The sequence below is a fragment of the Medicago sativa genome, chromosome 4, assembly GCF_051527215.1.
Source record: "Medicago sativa cultivar Bolivia chromosome 4, Bolivia_mono, whole genome shotgun sequence".
In the NCBI taxonomy this organism is placed as follows: Eukaryota; Viridiplantae; Streptophyta; class Magnoliopsida; order Fabales; family Fabaceae; genus Medicago; species Medicago sativa.
This window is the reverse complement of record NC_140752.1, coordinates 24,228,979-24,250,436: the sequence shown is the minus strand read 5'-3', so window position 1 is coordinate 24,250,436 and position 21,458 is coordinate 24,228,979. Positions and strand designations below refer to the sequence as shown.

The following is a 21,458-nucleotide window of genomic DNA, read 5'->3' as shown; positions in this document are numbered from 1 at the left end:
TTTGTTTTGATGCTTACAATAAATATGTATTGGGACAAAGTTTGTATTAGGCTTCTCTATTAAATATGTTCTTCACATTACCATCTCCTAAAAAGCATGATCATTAATAAGATATAGGAAAGTAACTAGGATCTAAAAAGTGCAAAATTGGTTGCTTTTAAGTATTTTGATATTCTAGCTCCGTTGTAAACTCAGGTACACAATAAAATGACGACTCGTAGTCTTATGAGAGCATCAAAACCAAAATTGATTCACCTAATATAAAGGAGTATTATCACCTCATGTTGTAATATAGCATATAGGTCCAGAAAGGCTTTGGAATATTATCTTACAGCATTCACTAGTTGCAATTCCATGTATTATCTTGAACCATATACGTCTCTAAAGGAAACCTACAATCAATTAATTATTCAACATATAGTAGTCCCCCGCAAGTGGGCTATGGGATTGGTTCCCTCGGATTAGTCAATTCTTGAATCGGATACCAAATTTAAGCAAAAAAAATCAACACATAAGTAGTGACTATTCAAAACCATTTAACCAAATTTCTACAAACGATACACAAACCAAATAAAGTATAAAAAAAATTAATTTAGAAACATTTCTTCTATGTTTAAGCTACCATCCTTTAAAATAAAACACAAATATATCTTATCTTAAATAACTACATAACAGAAAATAATACATGACTCCAAAGATTGATTACCAAAAACTTGACCCACCTAACTACCAGATCAAAGCCCAAAACCAGACAACTTTAACATTAAAGCAATAAAAAATTTATAATCAATACGTGAAATATATAACCTATCAACAAGATCATATAAACAATCCTTAAATCCTAAGCAGTGACTGGAATCTGGAGCAGTAGGGGGAGGGAGAGAGCCATGACTTTAGGATATAACAGCGAAAATTAGTAAGTTGCAGTACTTTTCTTAACAACACTTTGGTGACTCATTAAACTCTTTGGATCTATAATTTTCCCAAGCTTAAGAGTATTCTTCAATGAATTCTAAAATATAACCATTTCAGCAGGAAAGAAAACATATTGGTTAAGAAAATATGTGTGAAAAAAGTGTCTGATAATAAACTTCTGATAGTCTATGAAGAAAACCAAGATTGTCATCATGGAAAGGAAGCCGACATTCTTAGAAAAGAAATGAGATAATGATATGAAGAGAGATACAATTAGAAGAAAATTTATACAAATGCGTAATAGAAAAGAAGAAAACTCTTAAGATAAATGCTGAGAAATATGGTAGAAAAGAGAAAAATATAAGATGGAAAGAAAAAAACTAGTGATTATTTATGCTGAGAAATCCAACTAATACAACTAATCTCAAACTATACAGAAGTATGATTTTCCATGTATACATCATCGTATATGCTATTCCTTTAACTATGCCTAACCAATCCAAATTTATTACTAAACTCGCCATAAAAGCTATCAAATGTATGTATGTGTGTGTGCACAAAATTTAATAACCAGAGGACTCACGTATACAAAGGTGTTATAATGATAACAATATAAAAGGGTTCTTGAAGAGAGATCACTTGACAGACGATTGGTTATGCAAGTCTCCCTAACTTCGAATGGCAATGTGCTGTCATTATGCGACATTAAGCATCGACATCGGGCCCTGGATAGGCTGGTAAACTCATTATACGCTTGTCCAAGACGGGAGCTCCAACAGTAAAATGATATAGACTCTGGAAGGTAGACCCTTTTAACCCAAGTAACTGATGCACTGCAAAAGAACACAATATTTTTTATTACTAAACTAATGCAAGAATACAAGTGCAGTATACGTAAAATATTTACAATTTCATTTGCCTTTTTTAGAGTATAATAAGAATTCTATGTTGAAAACTCTGCAATCAAAAAATTTATATATTATTTTTTAGGATCTTGGCCATCTTCAATCATAGAATGACCAAATAGAAAATTTTGTATGAACTGTTATTGAAAATTAACTCATAGGTGGCAAATTCTAGAAGCCAACACATGGAGAACAAACTACTGAAGAAGTTAGGAGACTATAATGATCCAATGTTCCTATCATTACCAATAATTGTGTACATAAAGCAGTATTGACGGCCATGGCGACGTGGCTGATTTTTCAACAACCGCCAAAGGCAATTTGTGAAGGGATACCTGCCACGGCTATTACTATCAGGTTGTTTACCAAGATCTCCACCAGTAAAAAAACCAAAACAAAAAGTATATACAAATTTATGTAAATGACTGTACCTATTTCCGTATAATAAGAAAAGTTGATATAGTATAGTTAGTTTTTACATTTTTTTTATAATTGTTACTAGATAGATATTGGTGTATAATTGTATTTAGTATTAATTTTTTATATTTTGACGTGGACTTGGGAGGCTTTAGGCTTATTATAAGCACTTCATTGGGTGTGTGATATGTGGTTAAGTATTGTGGATTTTGAGCTTTGATTCCAAAACTATGGGTAGTCATTATGGTAGTAGAACTGACGTTTCTAATTACAGGGCAGTGATAAATGATTGTAAACCATGTTATCTTCTGATTTATCAACCTCTGATGTTAGGTTTATTCGGAGACATGTCAACGAAGTCGCTTATAGTTTAACTGAGGTGGGTTTGTGTAATATCCCGCTCGTCAGCTAATGAAAATTTTATCTGTTAAACGTATCGGAGGACTGATATTCATGGAAAGCGAATATGATGAAGAATGTTAAGTACGAGGGACAATAATAGTATGCAATATCAGTCAAGCATGGACTTATGTATCAGTGTCAAGCTAGACGCGATTAAGACTAAGGGTATTCTGGGTATTCGCACGCAAGGAGTATTTAAGTATGTTTGGACCCAAAATATTCATTTCTCCTTTCACTTTCTCTCTCTAGGTTTTTGGGAGAATGAATTCTCTCCTCCTTCTCTCTAGGTGGCGCCCCCATTCCTCAATCTTCTTCCCTCAAGCTTCCAAGTTTTATGCAATTGTTGAACAAACATGGATTATGGTGCCTTAGATTGCAAGAAAACCACAAGATTGGAATGATTTGAGCTATGCAAGCAAGAGGGCCAAGTTAGGGTTTGGTTGGAGAAAGGATGATGTTGAGGCTTGATGATGCTACAAACACCAAGTGAGTTCTTAGATATAACCCACCTTTGGGAATATGTGCTTAATTTGCAAGAAAAGCATGAGTTTTGTTAAGATTAAGAAAAAAGTTATTTTGTACCTTTGCCTTTGATCTTGCTTTGTTTATGTTAAAATTTCCATGAAAGATGTTTTATAATGATATATAAGTTGCAGGATGTTCATAGTGCATTGCAGGATCAAATTAGACGAGTTTTGGGTCAAAATTGCAAATTTTACACCACAGACCCGAAGAAACTCGCTATTAGCGAAATATTTCGCTAATAGAGAATATCTTCAGACAGAGGCACGCTCCAGGGTCGCTAATAGCGACTTCCTCTGGACCAGCCAACATGCTTTTGGCTTGTTGGCTCCTTGTGGGCTCGGTGGTGCATTCCGAAGCTTTTCTTTCATTGTTTTATAATTTTGTAACCCCAAAACAACATCTAGGCAATGCGCATAACATCAAATAATCTTTGAATCAAGAATCGTGGTAATTTTAGCATGTACGTCAAGAATGGCATAGGAGAGATTAAGCCGAGATAATCGATTAAATGATGAATTAAGAAAGGGAATGAATGTAGAGTCTCGACTTAGTTGTCGAGAACTAGAAAGATAGCATGAATCCCTAAGTATGGCAAGTTTAGGAATATGAATGCCTATGAAAGTAAGACGTGAAGTGTATTTCCTTCGCATATGATTAAGTAAGAGTATGTACGCACGATAAGCCATGAATTGATAGCAATCTCTTCACCTAGGATTAGGTATCAATGAAGGTAGTTTACCACTAATCGGTTCGACACCGGATCCGAGGTAAACGAGTATGCATGTGTAGGTTAGAAACCTTTCATGAATGTTAAGACTAAGACTTAATGAATGAATTAGGTGGCATGAGAAACAGGATAAGCTCCGTAAGGGGGGCCCGCATGTCACTGAGTGTAGGTGTCGTGTCTTTTGTATTCCTTCCAAGGAAAGATGCAAAAGGTTCCCCAAGGGGAATGGTTAAACCGGTTAAACCGTAAGGGACCCGCACATCACTGAGGGAGGTATGGGATTGTACTTGGGGCTACTCCACCTCGGGGCTCTCCATAAAATGAATCAAGATATGAATGTTTGTTCAACGCTATTATAATGAATGTATGAATGATCATGTCTACGAATGATACTATATGTTTATGTTATGATGTTAGCTAAGAACGAGTTGTGCATTAGAGCATGTTATGAATGATTATCGATGACGACCTTAGGTTTCCCTAATCGTCCGGTTTAGGACCGTGTCATGAATATGTTATGTTAGGTCTTGATGTGTATGTCGCATCTTGAGAGAGTGGTACTAGGATCCCTTTACCGTCATGACACGTAAGATGATAGTAAGACCTATAACAATTAAGATGAACCTATGACGGGTCTAACATGCACTACCGTCTAGGAAAGCAAGTCCCCACACAAGTATAATCAACCGCCAGGTTGTATTGTAGACACATGGTGACCGTAGGTTTCCCCCGTGGTTGCATATAGCCTAGGATTAGGTGGAACTCACTGAGACATTATGTCTCATCCCAATCCTTATTTGTTTCAGATAAGCAGGTAGATATGCAAGCTTGAAGCCTGATGGATGTTTCAACAAGTGTGCGTTTGTGTCGCTGCAGGATGTCATGGATATCAAGGATGTAATTTTATATGTATGGATGAGTTGTTTACGTTGTTGTATGTACGAACGCAATTTGTTGTATGAATATTCATTCGTATGTATTTTTATGTTGTAAATTTTTATGTATCCAGTACTAAAGATAACGCGCATGCTAAACTTCCTAGGTACGTTTAGTATGGGTGTTACATTTGGTATCAGAGCAGGTCGATTCAGATCGTGCCATGGGTCATTAAATTACAACTAAGGTAGTGGGACCATTGTGTTTCGGGTAAATGTTCTGATTGTTGTTGTTAATTGAGCATGATCAACTCAATTTAGCATTCGATGATTAGAACGGATGCCTGAGAGCTGAATAGGACTCAGGAGGAACGAAGTATGTGATGAAGTCAAGATGAGAAGTGTGAACTCGGAGTATGTAATGGTAAGAAGTTAATCGTGCCAGAAGGTGGCTGGTGAGCTAAGCAGATGAAGTTTAATTCCTCCGGGAACATAAGGTTATGTTAAGAGTAAGATGAAATGTTTTGATAGTGACATGTGAAGAAAGCTAAAGATTTGAATGTCCAGAGTGGATAAGGTTATATCATTGGAATGTTAAGTGGACCGGCAGAGAAGCAAGTTAAGTCGTGGTAGTGGACGAAGTAAAGTTTTATGTTAAGTGTGTTAACGGTTAAAATATTAATTTCAATGTGACGTAAATTGTATTGATTGATGTTAGTACTTGCTATGCGAATGTTAAGAATTATTTTATGATGTTTTTGGATGAATGGTGTGCATTGGGTCATTCAAAGAACAAGATTTTTATGAAAAATGTATATCCAGGAAAAGCTGAACTGAAGAAACTCGCCAATAGCAAAATTTTCGCTATGAGCGAAATTACTCCAGAGGATTTCGCTGATAGCGAACCTGGAGCGAAATTTTCAGTTTTTCCAAAAACTTTCATTTCGTCTCTAGGGTCAGTAGTAGCTATTGGGGGGTTGTTTTCACAATCTTTTATGTAACAAACACTCTCTATAACATCAAGTATCGAATGCACATTACATCCTATGATTTCTAAAGAAGAAAATGCATGGGAAAATATTAACAGAGTCAATCCGGTTTAAGGTAACATTAGAAATTAACTTGGCAAGAGCTAAAGAAGAACTTGGGTCAAGAGTTTTAAGGTTCCGGCTTGTGGAATGGATAAAGTGGTAAAGAATTATGTGAAGTCACAAGATATCCGGATTTTAGTGAAGCAATGAGTATCCCACGAATCTATGTTTTGCTTAATTGACTCGCTAAGGCTTGTTGTAATGATGAATTTTTAAGTTTGCCAAATTTTGAAAATAAATACAGCATATGGGTGATTGGAGATAGCGTTCTAGAATTTAATTTTTTTTCAGGTACCGGTCTGTTACGACTCACGTAGAGTGGACTAAACTCATTGGAACTAAAAATTTGATGGCACAATTGAGTTGTCAACTCATTCCGTGATTTTAGAGTAACGGTTAAGGTCCAGAGTTACTATGTTTTTATATATAAAGAGGGATTGTTAACGCCAATAACCCGTGTGCTAACTTGTAAAGTTTTCTTAAAGAAAGAAATTAACGAGCAAGCAATAGTATGATTACGCAGAACATAATATGCGAGGATACGAAGATGCAATGCTGGATGTTCAGGAAAAGCAAGTATGAATATACGATGAAGCTACTATGGGAATACGAGATGTACTCGGAAACAAGTTTAAGTATGATAAGTTTATGTCACGAGGTAAACCCAACCAGCGAGAATGTAAGGTCTATCCCCAAGTAAAGTAATAGGGAAATGCGACAAGTCTATTGTGAGGTTTAATCTTACAAGGTAATGAGAAGTGCTAAGTTTTTGGCATTGATTGCCACATGAAAGGTCTTGACAAGAGTTCAAGAAGATGATGCTCATATAGGAAAAAAGAATGTGAAGTTTCACTCGTCTCTATAGATTAGAGTATTGGTTAAAGTCAACCGGTGGGAATCAGAGTGACGCAACGGTAGTTAATCAATAAAGTTGTTAACAGTAACCGTGGAATGTGGATGTTGATAGTACAACTCCTCGTGAGGAGCATTATGGGACTGGCGAGAAGTTCTTGAAATGTGAAGTAAGTAATGAGACTTATGCGGTCAGTGATGAATATGGTAAAGGTATAATAGATGTGTTTTCACCTAAGTAGATAGGAAAGGTTGGAGTCACAACAAATGAAGAGTAAGTACTATGGTAAAAAGAAATTCCTTCTTGTGACTCAAAGTAATGATGGAATTATCAAGCGTGATAACCGGTGTTCGAAGGGAAGTGCCATACGGGAGAAGGTAACAACAATTGAGCGTTACCCGAATATGATGTTTCGAAGATTCAAGTTTATTGTTCTTGGAACGAGGAAATGAAATGTCGTAATGTGAGATAAGGATCCTATATGAATTATGTTATGCAGAAATGTGTACCTGGGATATGCATGTAAGTTAAAAAAAAAGGGATAGGAAAGAAGTTACTTTGAAGTTCAAGAATTTTATCTTGAAAGGAGACATGATCCTTGAGTTATGCACGAAGAAGCACATACCCTCTTATGTCAAACTTGTTAAGTGATCGCGATACTTGCTATGATAATTTTGAACCATGATTTTAAAACTCCTAAAGTTAGGATGGGTATTGAGGGACTTGGAAACGAAGTTTTTTTTTAAAGTTATGCATATAGCAATGTTTATAAAGATTTTGAAACAACATGTCAGAACAAGTATCATTGTTAGTTAACAAGAAACGACGCTTGAAAGTATGCGAATGCTATGGAAAGAGAGGTTTGACGAAGTAAACAACAAAGTTTTTAGAAAGGTCATGTGAGACGTACAAGTTTATGCTAAGAGTATTCTAATGCAAGTGACCTAAGTCGGAAATTTTAAGGGCACGTGAACTACAAGACTGGTTGATAGATGTCATATGTATCAGCGTATTGAATTTCACTTCTCCACGACAAGATATGTGAGTTGTTCATGAATTCGGGTGCAATGAGAATGGTAATGAGATTGAAAGATTTCTTAAGACTCTGAAAAGAGATACGAGAATTGTAGAATCGTTAAGATAAGTAATGTAATGAAGAGGCATGTGTCTTAAGGTACAATAAGGAAAATATGTATGAACTATGTATATGCATGATAAGATGATTTAGATGTTATCGAGCACTGCAGAGCAAACCTGGAATCCGGGTAGAACCCCAGTTAAAAGGCAAATCCTGAGTGTATCAGTTAATGATGGGCTATTTATATGAATGGTTTATGCTAAGCAGGCAAGATACGGACCTGAGAATCACTAGTCCACATGTAACAAGGATAAGTTATGATCATGATGTTTTAAGTTAAGCCAAGACTATGGGGGAATAAATTTCGATAATATGAGGATTACATCGAGATGTTATGTTTTGAACTGGGTAAATGTTAAGTGATTTCTAAATTTCGAGGACGAAATTTTTTAAGGGGGGTAGAATGTAATATCCCGCTCGTCAGCTAATGGAAATTTTATCTGTTAAACATATCAGAGGACTGATATTCATGGAAAGCGAATATGATTAAGAATGTTAAGTACGAGGGACAATAATAGTATGCAGTATCATTCAAGCATGAACTTATGTATCAGTGTCAAGCTAGACGCGATTAAGACTAAGGGTATTCTGGGTATTTGCACACAAGGAGTATTTAAGTATGTTTGGACCCAAAATATTCATTTCTCCTTTCACTTTCTCTCTCTAGGTTTTTGGGAGAATGAATTCTCTCTTGTTTGTTAAAATAGCATTTATCATTAGTGACATAGGGAGTAGTTAATTTGGTCCCAAATATAATTTTTGTATGTCATTCGATTGGCACATGTTCATTGTGCAATTGAGCTATCACCATAACCCTTTGACTACCAAAACTCATTCTCATCTCATTTGTCCTTCTTTTGAACTTGAACAGGTACATCCTACTTTAAACTATGTTTCACTCATATCACGCAACAACAAAAAAATCGTGTCCATTGTCTATCACATGTGTTATGTTCGCTACCAAATAAACACACGATACACATTTAATTTTGGCATTTTCATCATTAAAAAGTTTTGTTCAACCTACATATCTACTAGTATAAAAACAGGGTAGAGGAGAAGAAGAATAGCAAAATAAACTTTCTCCTCTTAATACACCACACCACTTGCTTTCTCTTAGATTTTTTTTTTCTCTCGGTCTTTGTTAAAAGATCCAGAGTTTTCTCGTTAACATTTCCCTTATTTTAAAAGAGCAATGCTATATCTTTAGAAAAATAACATCAAGAATTCTTCAAGAATAAAGAGTAGATGGGCAAACTAGCTTGTGATGCTTATGTGCTTTTATTTCACAATTGAATTAAATGACCTTTAGTTATTGACTTAACTTCTCTATTGTGTTTCTCCTTTTAAATATCTGGTGTTTCTTTTTAAAAAAATTGTGTTGTTTTTATTGGGAGTCTGTTTTTATTATTTGATCGGGGCCTCCGGTTTAATTGGGTCGGTCCTAGTTGAGCTTAAGCCTAAGCCCGAGATGGTAATTTGTTATTTTTTTTCTTGACATTCATATCTTTTTTAATGTGCTACTTGTTGAATTTGAGAAACTTTAGATTTAAAGCATTATAATTTTTTTGAATTGTTTCCGTTAAAACAATAACTACTTTTGTGACTACCAAATTTTATTTAGTGAAAAGGAAGTAGAAAGAGTACAAAAAACACAACAAAAACTTGTTGGGTAAGGTTCACATACACATACAAAACATAATCGAAATCATCTCTATCATTTGCTTCATTATTGATGTTTTCTCTCACATTCAATTTAGTGAGAGACACCATCAACAGTGATGAAAATAGATGAAGATGATTTCGGTTTTGTTTTATACTATTCAAAATAATCAGAAAGCAGAAATGAGAGTGGTACAAGCATTGTGTTTGCTATGACTGATTTTAATAAAATCATATGCCTCTTTGAATTCTTCTTTTTTTGGATTAAGCTCAATTAGGACCGACCCAATTAAATCTTCTGCCTCTTTGAATTCTTCTTTTTTTGCTATGACTGATTTTAATTAAGAAGTTATTAACCTCTTTAAATATACTCTTTTTATCCTTAAAGTCAATAATACTCTTCAAAAAGTCTCCCCTTATTGTCGTCTCAAAGGTCTTTCGAAAAGAGCATTGATATTTGTCGCAAACCATAATTTCACGAAGGCATCACAACTGCGTTTTATAACAACACAAGGAGTTCCGTTTCAAAATCCTAAGGAAAATTAGCTTTGTGTACAATTTACAATTGAGTGAAGAAGATATATCATGTTTGTATATGAAAATCATAGTGGTTCGTGTACAACTCCATCGCCACCTTCTTTAATGTTAAACTTGCTAATAAGTAAAAAAGAGAGAACTACTGGCTTGTATACAATACCACCACAAAGAATTTTAAAAAAGATGTTGTCTATAATTTTAAGAACCTCGTCTCCGTCGATGATTAGAGTGAGTTTCTCAACTTGTATTCCTAATTCGAGATCGTCAACACATGCTTGGAAAATACAACTACAAGAATAAGACGAAAATAATGAGGCTGATGGGTTGTTTGATATTAACCTGAAAACTAACATGTATTTTTGCCATGGTAGAGTTTGAGAAAGTTTGTTTGCGATTTTAATTTTATAGGAGAGAAACACAAAAGTGTGTGACACGTCATTTGCTAGATTTTTGTTCTGTTTATTGTCGCGAGATTTAGTATTATACCGTTTGAAAAAGCTAAAATTAACCCATCAATAGTTAAACTTTTGTAGCTATCACTAGTGTAAGCTTTTGTTAATAATTTCTTATCTTTCATCTCAAGCCTTTTAAACTAATATAGTCACAAAGCAAACCTCGTCCACCGTTTGTAGTCACAAAGCAAACCTCGTCCACCGTTTGAACAGAAAACGAAAATGTAAATGATTGTAGATCACATTAAAATCTAATCAAAGTAAAATATGTTGTTAAATAAAGGCTATTACTAACTAGTCCTTGCACCCGTGCTGCCGCACGGGTCATACAAATTGCATATGTTTAAATCCTAAAAGCAAATTTTAATAGTAAGTATCAAACCTTGAAAGTACATCTTAGTGATCACACCTTTCTCTGTTGTTATGGATAAAATATGAAAATAAAATTGTATTAGTCTAAGAAAATAATGTGTTCTCTATGTATAATCTTATATGCTATATGTGTGGGATATATGAACTTATTTTTGAGAAAACATATCAACCAATTTACGGACCTTCCTTAAAAAAAAAAAACCAATTTATGGACCGAAAATGTATACCCAAACACAAAAAATAAGGAAAGGAAAGTAAAAGGAGAACCACATCACCTTAACAAAGCAGAAAAGCATAAATGATCATGGTAGTAGAGTTGGGCAATCATGCATATATAAGATAAGTTGGGGCAAGATTTTATTGAAAAAATTAAAACGTTCATTTTTAGAGTTTCCAATCTAATGAATGGAACTTTTTTTGGATATCATAATCATTTTAATCTTCTTATCATGTTAGGACTGACTTTTCCTAAATTTTCTGACAATTTGATTAGTGTATACGTTTTTTTATTTATTTTATGTGGACATATGGATTTAATTATTTAATAATTGTAGCATACATATTTTTCTTTGAGGTATATAGTACTAACTGTCAAGTAAGTCTTTGTTTTCTCCTTTCATTTTGTGTGACATGCAGAATGGGAAGTTCCTTTTTTTTTCAATAGTGGAGGAAACTATTCAATTTGATAATTAATCTTTATATAATTATAATATAAAAGCTTACATCTTTGAGCAAAAGTACACGTGGCATCTTCATACACCCCATTTCATTTAATGTTTTTCCATCAACCAATCAAAATGGATCTTGACTCATTCATTTTCTATTAGCCAATCAAAATTGAATCATGACTCACTTATTTTTCACCAACCAATCAAAATTGATCATGATATGATTTTTCCCCTATATATAGACAATTTGATTTTTTATTATTTTCATCTACCTCTTCCTCCCATAAAAAATCACGGCTTTCAACCTCATTATCTTTTTGTTTTATTTTTTTTATTTTTTATTGTTTATTTAACATTTCTTATTGTTATGTTCCTTTTTATGTGATTTCTTTGGTTGATGTTTCTTATTCATATTCTCTTTTCAATTTTCTTTTGGTGTTTATATGTTCTTTGTTTTTGTTCGGATCTTTATTTTGGACGTGGACGCCAATCAAGAGAAAAGAAGAAATGCATCACATATAAATTAGAATATATATACGAAGGATTTCTATTACCACGTTCAAATATAATCATTTTCATCCCACTTTTGTTTTATTTTAATCCCTCAATACTCACAATTTTTTCTATCTATCTATTCTTTTTTGTTTAATTTTTCTTATGTTTCTTATGTTGTTATTTTACTTTTAATATCTTGCTCTTTTATATGTTATTTTGTTTTTTTTTTTTTGCTACTTTATGTTTGAGATGGAAACCAGTCAATAGACAAGAAGAAATACATCCTATTTTCAAAAAATTGATTGAATCGATAACTTTGGAGTGAAAAAGATAAGAAATACATAATAGAAAATCGATTTTATGGCACCTTTGATTTTTGTTTTTTGAGTCAAAAAGTTCCTTTTTCTTTAACTAAAAAGGAGCAAGGTGCTACCCTAAAATTTTAAGTGCATTTTCAAAAAAAATAGTAAACCTTACAATCATTTATATTTTATTTCCATCATCCTAATTAAATATTTAAATGAGTTTATACTATTTTTAAAATTAATATCCTAATTAAAGATTATTAAATTATTATGTTTTTTAAATGAAAAAATATTATGTTTTATGTAACGTCATATTTTTGTATCCATCATTCATTCTATTATTAAAATTAATAATCACATATGCTTTAAAACTGCATTAATATTTTTATTAATTACCTTATTTATAAGTGGAAAGTTGCAAAAGTCTTATAATAACAAAACTAAATGAATTTTTGATTTCTTATTAATATCTTTCAATGGCACTTTGCCTCCTCAAAAAAAAAAAAAATGCTTCAATGACAACCATCAAATTATTATCATTGTTTGATTTCTCAACCAATCAAATGGATTCATGCACCCTTTGTCTTAATTTTTGACCAATTAGATTTAACAAAATCATGAAAGATTTCAATCATACACGAATTTTTTAACAATAAGGTAAATATAATTTTTTTTCCAACAAATATAATTCGTATAACAAGCAAAATATTTGTTTTTCCACTCAACTTTCAACCGTAACATAGCATGTGGACATGACATTTTTTTCTTTTATTTTTCAACAAAAGATGCAAAATCATGCAAGCATTTAATGTTATATCAATTTTCTAATTCAATGTATTTATTGGTTTCGTTTAAATGTGTCTTTCCATGATGTTATTGGTTTTTGGTACAAAATTGGATGAAGAAGAAAACAATTAATTTTGTTTCGGGAAAGAAAAAAAATCTAACAACTAATTACTAACATTTGACATTAAAAAAGCATTTGTTTTATACGATATCTTTTTTCTTAATTAAATATATAACTTTTAAACTATGATAATCAATAAAATCTTATGTCTTTCATTTTAAATATTATTCAAGACATTTTGCTAATTCCCTAAAAAAAAGATATTTTGCAAATTAAAAATATAAAATAATTGACATTTTAAGGATCTACACTAACAAGTTTTTTTAAGATAAAAATAAAATTTATGGAGAAAAAAAAAGTAGGGGATGTAAATCTAACCCGATAAAAAATTAGGGACATAAATCGAATCCAAAAAAAGAGCCAACACGGTCTTTTCTATTCATTTCAGTGATAGTCTTTGTCCCAATTGTTGTTTTTATCATCTTGAATTTCATTTGAAAATATTATGACATTTAATCAAATGAACTTTGTTCATTGATATGACCACATATGCTAAAATTTATTTGTGATAAAATATTTCTAAGTATACAACAATGCCTTAAACTTTGGTAAAAAAAATGCCTTAATTTTTTTACTAAAGCCTTAAATATTAGACTATCTACATTAAATTTTTTCAGCTTATTATAGAAGTTTCTTATTCATACCACCATCATCACTTATTATAATTTACAATTTTTTGTCTTGGACCATGAGAATTGCTAAAAAAAAAATTAAGCAAATTTGTTGCTAATTTTTAAAAAGTTACTTTGAAATTAAACCAAGATTGTATTCCCATTTTTTTATTAATATGGAATTTATATTTATATTGTTAATATATTTCATGCAGTGACCTTTAACCACATAAATATGATTAATACCGGTATTCAATTGAAATTAAATTTAAATTATAAACATTTGTGAAGTAATTAATTTTTTACCTCTCAAAATAGGAATTTTTTTCATTGTGAAAACAAATATTTTTGTTGTAAAGGACTCTTTGTATACCGGAGTTTGATCGAAAGATTGTTCTACTGAAAAATCAAACTCGGGTTTCCTGATTAATTTGGAACTCACTAACCACTTGAGTTCAATCCCATTACAATCAATGCTTTTTTAATAAAAATATTTCAAATAATTCTAATTTCATAATTCATATTAATGCTCAAATAAATTTTACAATCCTATAATTGCAACTCGGTTGGAAGCTCCATTGAAATTGATATGCATGTATCAATGTTCAAACTTATACCCCTCATTGTGTGAATTTAACCGCTGAAGTACTTGAGAGAAAAAATACAAAATATCTCATGAGTATATTTTTCTAATTGCTCTAATTTATATAAATGGAAAGGATATTCTCTCCAAAAAAATAATGGAAATGATATATTATAAAAACCATTTTTAAATATGAATGTCATGAGTGTTGTATGTTTTAGGAGTTTATGAAAATAGAAAGAAGATGCTAATACCAATATTGAATAAATAAATGTTAATTTTTTTAGAGGATAAATAAATGTTGATTATTAATTGTTGTAGATTCAAACAAAATCACCACGATGTTAAATTAAAAAATTAAATAAATAAAACAAGAAATTTTGTTCATGTGGTTAATTAGCTCCATCAACGACGAATTATTATGGAGCACATGAGTTTGATTCTAGGTGGAACAGTTAATGGCCAAACTTCCCGACTTAATTTAAGATTACTAGGACCCCTTTACCTTTAAAGCCATAGGGTTAACACCATAATAAACAGTGGTGGGCCTAATAGAGAATAATGTTTATGAAACGACTCTCTTCACTTTTATACAGATCTAATTAAATAAATTATTTTAAAATAAATAAGCGTTGTTGGAATATAACAATATAGTTATTTGTGGAACTCATTTGTTGAAGAAATTACATTCTTATTAAGTATTATTATTAAAAGATAAATGAGTAATGTGTATAAGCGACTCATTCAAAATCTCAAATTGGCGAGAGCTTTTATTCATACAAATTTAATACATGTTTCATTTAAAATTAATGTTTAAAGAAATACATGACATCTAAAAACTTAAAAAAAAATAGTTCATAATTTTCTTACTACCGGGGATCATACATTTAGTTTAATCATCACTTTAGATTAAAAGAAACCACATAAGTGATATTGACACCACATCTTCACCTTAAATCTTAAGACATTAGATATATTATGTTGCTTAATATCTACTCTTGAATTCAAATGTTGAACTTTTACTCACATTTGACACAATAACAACTCTCCCACTCGCGCTTCCGCTACAAAGTTGAACCGAGTTTTGTTACGACCGTTGGAATTTACGGGGGAACTCACGGTGGTGTGGATCGATCCATTGGAGCTAGAGCAATCATCCAAGTGAGAATGATATTACATTTTCACCGAATATTTAAGGTATTAAGTATATGAGTCTTCCAACTTATATGTCGTCCAACCTCCACTCTTTTATTCAATGTTGAAATGTAACTTACACTTGATACATACAACATTTTTTTTACTTACGTATGGTTGAATTCTAGCCTGTGCTTGGCACGGGTATCCATACTAGTTAATTATTTAATTCTTCAAAGATAATTGGAAAGTCAAGTTGTTAATTAATTAATAGTGTAAATTTTTTTTAGATGTACAAATTCAAAGATATATAAATATATAGAAGATAGAGAGATAGATGTGTAACTTGGATCATATCCTTTAACCTTCTCTATATATTGTTTTTAGAGGCACTATTCTTTATTCATCTCAATTTTATCTATCTTTATCTTAATTACACATACACAATGTTTATCTCTATCATTATACTTGGAGTAATATGTTTATTATTATTTTTATACGAAAAAATGGTAGACACTTGTCTTCACCTTTATAAAAAAAACAGTATTATTTATAAATATACCCCTTATTTATATTACCAATTTTTATTAATTAATAGCCAAAAAATAAAGAGTAAAAAAGAGAAGAAAAACTATAACACCAAATTGAAGATGAATCATCCAATAGTTTCATGGAGAAAGTGACAATAAACAACCATTTTTAATAAGCTTCTTCCTCACCATCAATGATGCAACAAAATAAAAAATAGAAGCATCATTTATCCTAATTCACAAAAAAAATCAAAAATCCACATACACATTAAGGAATAAAAAAATATATAAAAGAAAGTTCGAAAAATAGACTAATAAACATTTGAAGCTTAACTATTTGATCAATCTAAGAGTAACTTGACTCCCTATCAATTATCATATCATAGAAACCAGTTAATAATCAAGAGATAAGAGAAAAATTGTACCTACACTAATGAATAAATCGTCATATAATTAATACCAAGAAATATTGAAAAATGGATTCAAATCCAAATCCAACACCAAAACTCACTGGTTTCTAGCTTTCATCTTTTGCAGCGAATCAAGACTACTACCACCACATAGTATTATTAGAATTGTGAATATTGTTATTTCCTTTCATATTTGAAGCTCTATGTCTCCTCATGTAGCCACCTAAAGCTTGTCCTATTGCAAACTCCAATCCACAAATAGAACACTCTTGTTTTAGACTTTGATAATTAAAAGATGAAGAGTAAAAGTGAGTGGAAAAACAACAATACAAAATTGAAGATAAACTATCCAATTGTTACTTGAAAGTGATGATGAACAAAATCCAAAATATGATGCACAAAATCACATATTTATACACAATGTTTTCAATGTAGAAACTAAAAATATTGAGATCATATTAGTGGTTGTATATATAATGAGTGAGTGTATGGTCATAATTAAAAAATGAGTTACGGAATAAAAAAAAAAGCAGTTCAAAGGTTGTGATAGAAATGAATCCATCCATCCATAATCCATAATAAACATGTAAAGAATGTGTGAAGGAGGTATAACGTAAAATGAAACAAAAAGCATAACGTCAAATTAAAAGTTAATTGTGTCTTGTATTACTTGACCTTGTGTATTCTTTTTAATTGTTGATATCAACTGCTGTATTAATTCATTGTTGGTTTGTTCATGATATGCTATTCATTCATTTCAATCATAATGTATTAGTGGAAGCGATATTATAACACCAAAACAGCTACTGGTAAAGTGGTTAAAGTGCTTGGATGGAGGCTATGGGTTGCGAGTTCAACTCCCTGCAGAGACATTTTTCATTTTTCAGAAAGATTTTTTAAACCTCTCAAAAAAGGCAGGATTAGGTTTAGGTTTAGGGTTTCACATTGAGCATGCATTGTGAACCTTAGTATTACTAGACCATCGACCCGTGCTAACGCACGGGTCATATCGAAGGTAATATTTGACGGTAATAGGTAACAAAATAGTTTAGAGGAATGTCATGATTGTCATATAGTATTTCACAATATTAAGAAGCATAGACGTTGATACTGTACCATAACATAATATTTCCATGACATCGTCCTTGGTACCGTAACGTAACATAATATTTCCTAGACTTTCCACCTGTGCTGCCGCACGGGTCATATAAATTGTAAATGTAGTAGGTCAAAGCAAAAGTTTAATAGCTCAATTACAACTTATAAATTTAATATGCTTTCAACGTTGTTTATTATAAATTATGAAAAACATCTCTATAAATCTCATTAAGTTACATATCTTCTTATTGGTAGAATTCACACCTCAATTGTCCACTGACCATTAATTAGCACCAATTGAATTAAAATAAGCTATATTTTGACTTTTTGATGCAATCATCAGATCGTGGAGGACATGTAAGAGCTATGACAATTAAAATTTTAAATTTGTACCAAAACAAAGTAGATTGTTTGCAAGTAGATATGTAAAGATAATGGATAGAAAACTTCAAACATGTTGCTCTTCTGTACATATATACTTCACTTTTGGAAGCAACTATAATCTCAAGTTGAGATACTCAACTGTGTCATAAAAAAGTCGAGGAAGACAATAATCAAGTTTGTAGTACCATGTGACATATCAATAAGATACATAACCTTCATAAAAAGAATATATGTCACTAAATTAGTGATTAATGATGAGTGTATCTCTAAAATATCCTAAATTAGTCGACAGAGCCATATATAAAAAACAGCACCATACAATTGCAACAACCCCTAAAAACTGGAAAAGCAGGACAGAAAATCAGTAAAACTGAACACCTTAGCAGTACCCAAAACCGCACCAAAACATCACAGCCGCACAATGCTGTCATAATAGATCTAAACAGCTACACAGAAGGCCCAAAAGCAGTCCCACCACCAAGCTAATCATTATATAATAAGGATATTTTAGAAGGATGGCTCACTTGGATCAAAATTTGAGTTAAATAGTTCAACTTCAGTCCATTATGTTGTCCTGAAATTCCAAATAAAGATTAGTATGTATCCCATCAGTTGTATGACAAATGGACACGACAAATCAATGATTAGACAATAGAAACGACCATTTACTTTATCCGATATTTGTTGACTTTGGGGTAAATCAACATTTAGAATAAGTATGTTTTATTTTAACATTGTGGTTGGAATATTCAATGATCACCTGAACAAAAAATTTTAAACGCAAAAGCAAGAGGAGGCAGTAAGTAAATAACTTGTATCTTTCTTACAAACATGAGCAATTGTATATGAAAATAACAATGGCTAGACATAAAGAGCATTAAGGAAAAAAGGTTCATGCATTTTAGTGATTGACCATTTTAAGTAGGAACATTTTAGTGATTGAACATTTTAAGAATAAAAGTTCATGCATGCTAGACATGAAGAGCATTAAAGAAAAAAGGATCATGTAATCAAAATATATATGCATATCAGACATGACATGATGCGGTGATGAAGTCTGTATACACTAAGATTAAGAACTAAAATACTTGGCTTCATTGCAGTGTGTTTGTCTTTTATGACCAAAATCTTCGATGAAGTGAGAATTTAAAAATTCATTCTTCTTATTAGGTATGAAGCCATATGACTCTTGTTAAAAATTCTATAAATGAATAAATATCAATATTAAGAGACGGGTTACAATTAATAATATTGGACTAAGGTAACAAATAAGGTTCAGTTTTACCTTTTAATGTCAACAATTGCTTGTAGATGAGTAGTCTTTCTCATTATTCGATTCATCCTTATCTGCAGAATGTACATACTTATCTTGTACACTAAAAGCAAGATTAGCACCAATTCTGTAGTTAAAACCTACTTAACTTATCTCCATTAATCTATCATAAATTTAAGCAGTAGCTACATTTTACTCATTCCTCACATTCTTATCACTAAAGTTTGAGTGTGTTGATACTAAGGACAACATCAACTCTAAACACAAAACACCATTCTATCAGAAAGTTAATAACAGTTATATATAATATAAGATGCTCATGTCAAACTATAGAATAGAACTGTATGACACTACTATTGATCTAGGAAAGAAGGCATGTGAAGTAGGATATGGAAAATCATAATAGAGTTTGTATGGGTGGAGGAGTGAACATACCCTGAACTAAGCAAACAAACAGATCAATGAACAAACAAATTGAAGAAATTTCATAAGCATCTTTGTTAAACCTAAAAAAAGTAATAAATTTCCTTTTCTTTTTAAATCAATAAGGATCAATTTCATAAAATCTATTGTATATTGAATTTATTGTTAAAGAATGGTAGAACTCATTAGCTTCAGCGACATATATATCAATTCCAATGAGATGAGATTCTTCAAATTATTGGATCATAAACACCATAAAGAAATTAGTGTCATAATCTGTAGTGTAAAAAACCAAATATATTGTATAGCAACATGATTTCACCAACTCAGTACCATACCAGAACAACACATAAACTTAAATGAAATTACCACACAAACTGGACTCACAAAAACTACTTGAAGTTAAACCAAGTATCAATTCTGCACTCCATATTGAGTTTACTCCATTGCTCATGTTATCTAAATACAAAAGTAGGTTAAAATGAAAGGAATAAAATTAGCGCATGTTTGATCCTGCATCTGTGTTAACTTCAACTTACTATTTTGGGTAGTCCGAAAACATTATCATTGTGGAAACAAAGAACCTACAATAAGTAGCTTTCACGTCAGCGTGGATTTCCACCACAATTTTACAAAACACACCACAATATCAATTGAAGGCTTAGTAAAAAAAAGAAACTAAGCTCAAATTACCAAACTAAAACACGGTTTCACAAACATAAATAAATGTTCCCACCTGCAACAAAGTAAATTGTGCAGAAAGTGTAGTGGCTGAACCTTGTGTTCTAGCTCCGAAATGTATCGCATCTTGTGCTCATTGGAACGCGCAGCAGATTGTCTGTTAGCCAAAATCCTGAAATAACCCAAAAAATATCCAAGTCAAATTAAACATCCATATTGACATTACTAACTAAAACGTTGAATAATTCAATTACAACACCTCTTGGCCCGTTCAGATCAGCCATAACAATCTCAGAAACTTTCTCATTAGCCATAATTTTCTTCAACTCTGAAGCATTCTTCTCAGTCTAAGACATCAAATTCAGACTTAAACTTATTAGATCCTTCTTCCTCAGAAGCATTCTTCTCAGTTTATGACATCAAAATTTGATCAAATCAGTAAAAAGTTAATATAAATCCAAGTAAAATAAGAGCAATAAAAATTCACAGTAACAGAAAAGTTATAGAAGTAATTACAATTCCCATATTGTATGTAAGTACGCATTGTCTTCTCATACTCCTCCTTCAACTTCTCAGCCTTAGCAATGAATGGAGCCTTATCTTAAAATACACATAAATCGCAAAAATGAATTTAAAATCAAAACACGAATTAAGATTTATATTAATTTTATTCAGTGAAACAGAGGTGAAATCATCACAACATCCTAACCTAATTCAACCTTTATATCCATTCCATTTCTTTCTACCAGCTTTCCCAACCTAATTCAAATTCACCGTAAATCATGTTAGAAAACTCAATAACATTCAAAATTTCCTAAAAATCAAATTCAACGGTAAAACTATATCACTTCACAAAACTCACCACAACAACGGATTTGTTGCTTGGATTCTCTATCTTAAACCTCTCTCTGAATTCAGACCTAAAAATCACAAAACAAAAATCATCAGAATCAAATCGAACTTCAACGGAACAAATTCATAACGTAAACATTTATCACCGACTTGAACTTTACCGAAGCTAAAAAAACGTAAAGAAAAAAATGAAACTCGTCAGAATTAAATCAATCTTCAACCGAACAAATTTG

At 31.7% G+C, this 21,458-nt stretch overlaps 3 long non-coding RNA genes across 3 annotated transcripts; all 3 read right to left on the bottom strand.

Moving 5' to 3' along the window:
* Window positions 1-16,250: 16,250 nt before the first annotated feature.
* LOC146927157 (uncharacterized) lies at window positions 16,251-17,363 on the bottom strand. Its single transcript, XR_015005599.1, has 2 exons — window positions 16,530-17,363; window positions 16,251-16,336 (listed from the first exon to the last, which is right to left on the bottom strand). It is a non-coding gene; the product is annotated as an uncharacterized LOC146927157 (long non-coding RNA).
* Window positions 17,364-18,171: 808 nt separating this feature from the next.
* Window positions 18,172-20,547, bottom strand: LOC146927156 (uncharacterized). The gene is made up of 3 exons (XR_015008175.1): window positions 20,429-20,547; window positions 19,282-20,276; window positions 18,172-18,570 (listed from the first exon to the last, which is right to left on the bottom strand). It is a non-coding gene; the product is annotated as an uncharacterized LOC146927156 (long non-coding RNA).
* A 348-nt stretch (window positions 20,548-20,895) lies between these two features.
* Window positions 20,896-21,329, bottom strand: LOC146927155 (uncharacterized). The gene is made up of 3 exons (XR_015008174.1): window positions 21,236-21,329; window positions 21,083-21,132; window positions 20,896-20,973 (listed from the first exon to the last, which is right to left on the bottom strand). It is a non-coding gene; the product is annotated as an uncharacterized LOC146927155 (long non-coding RNA).
* Between the last annotated feature and the right edge of the window lie 129 nt (window positions 21,330-21,458).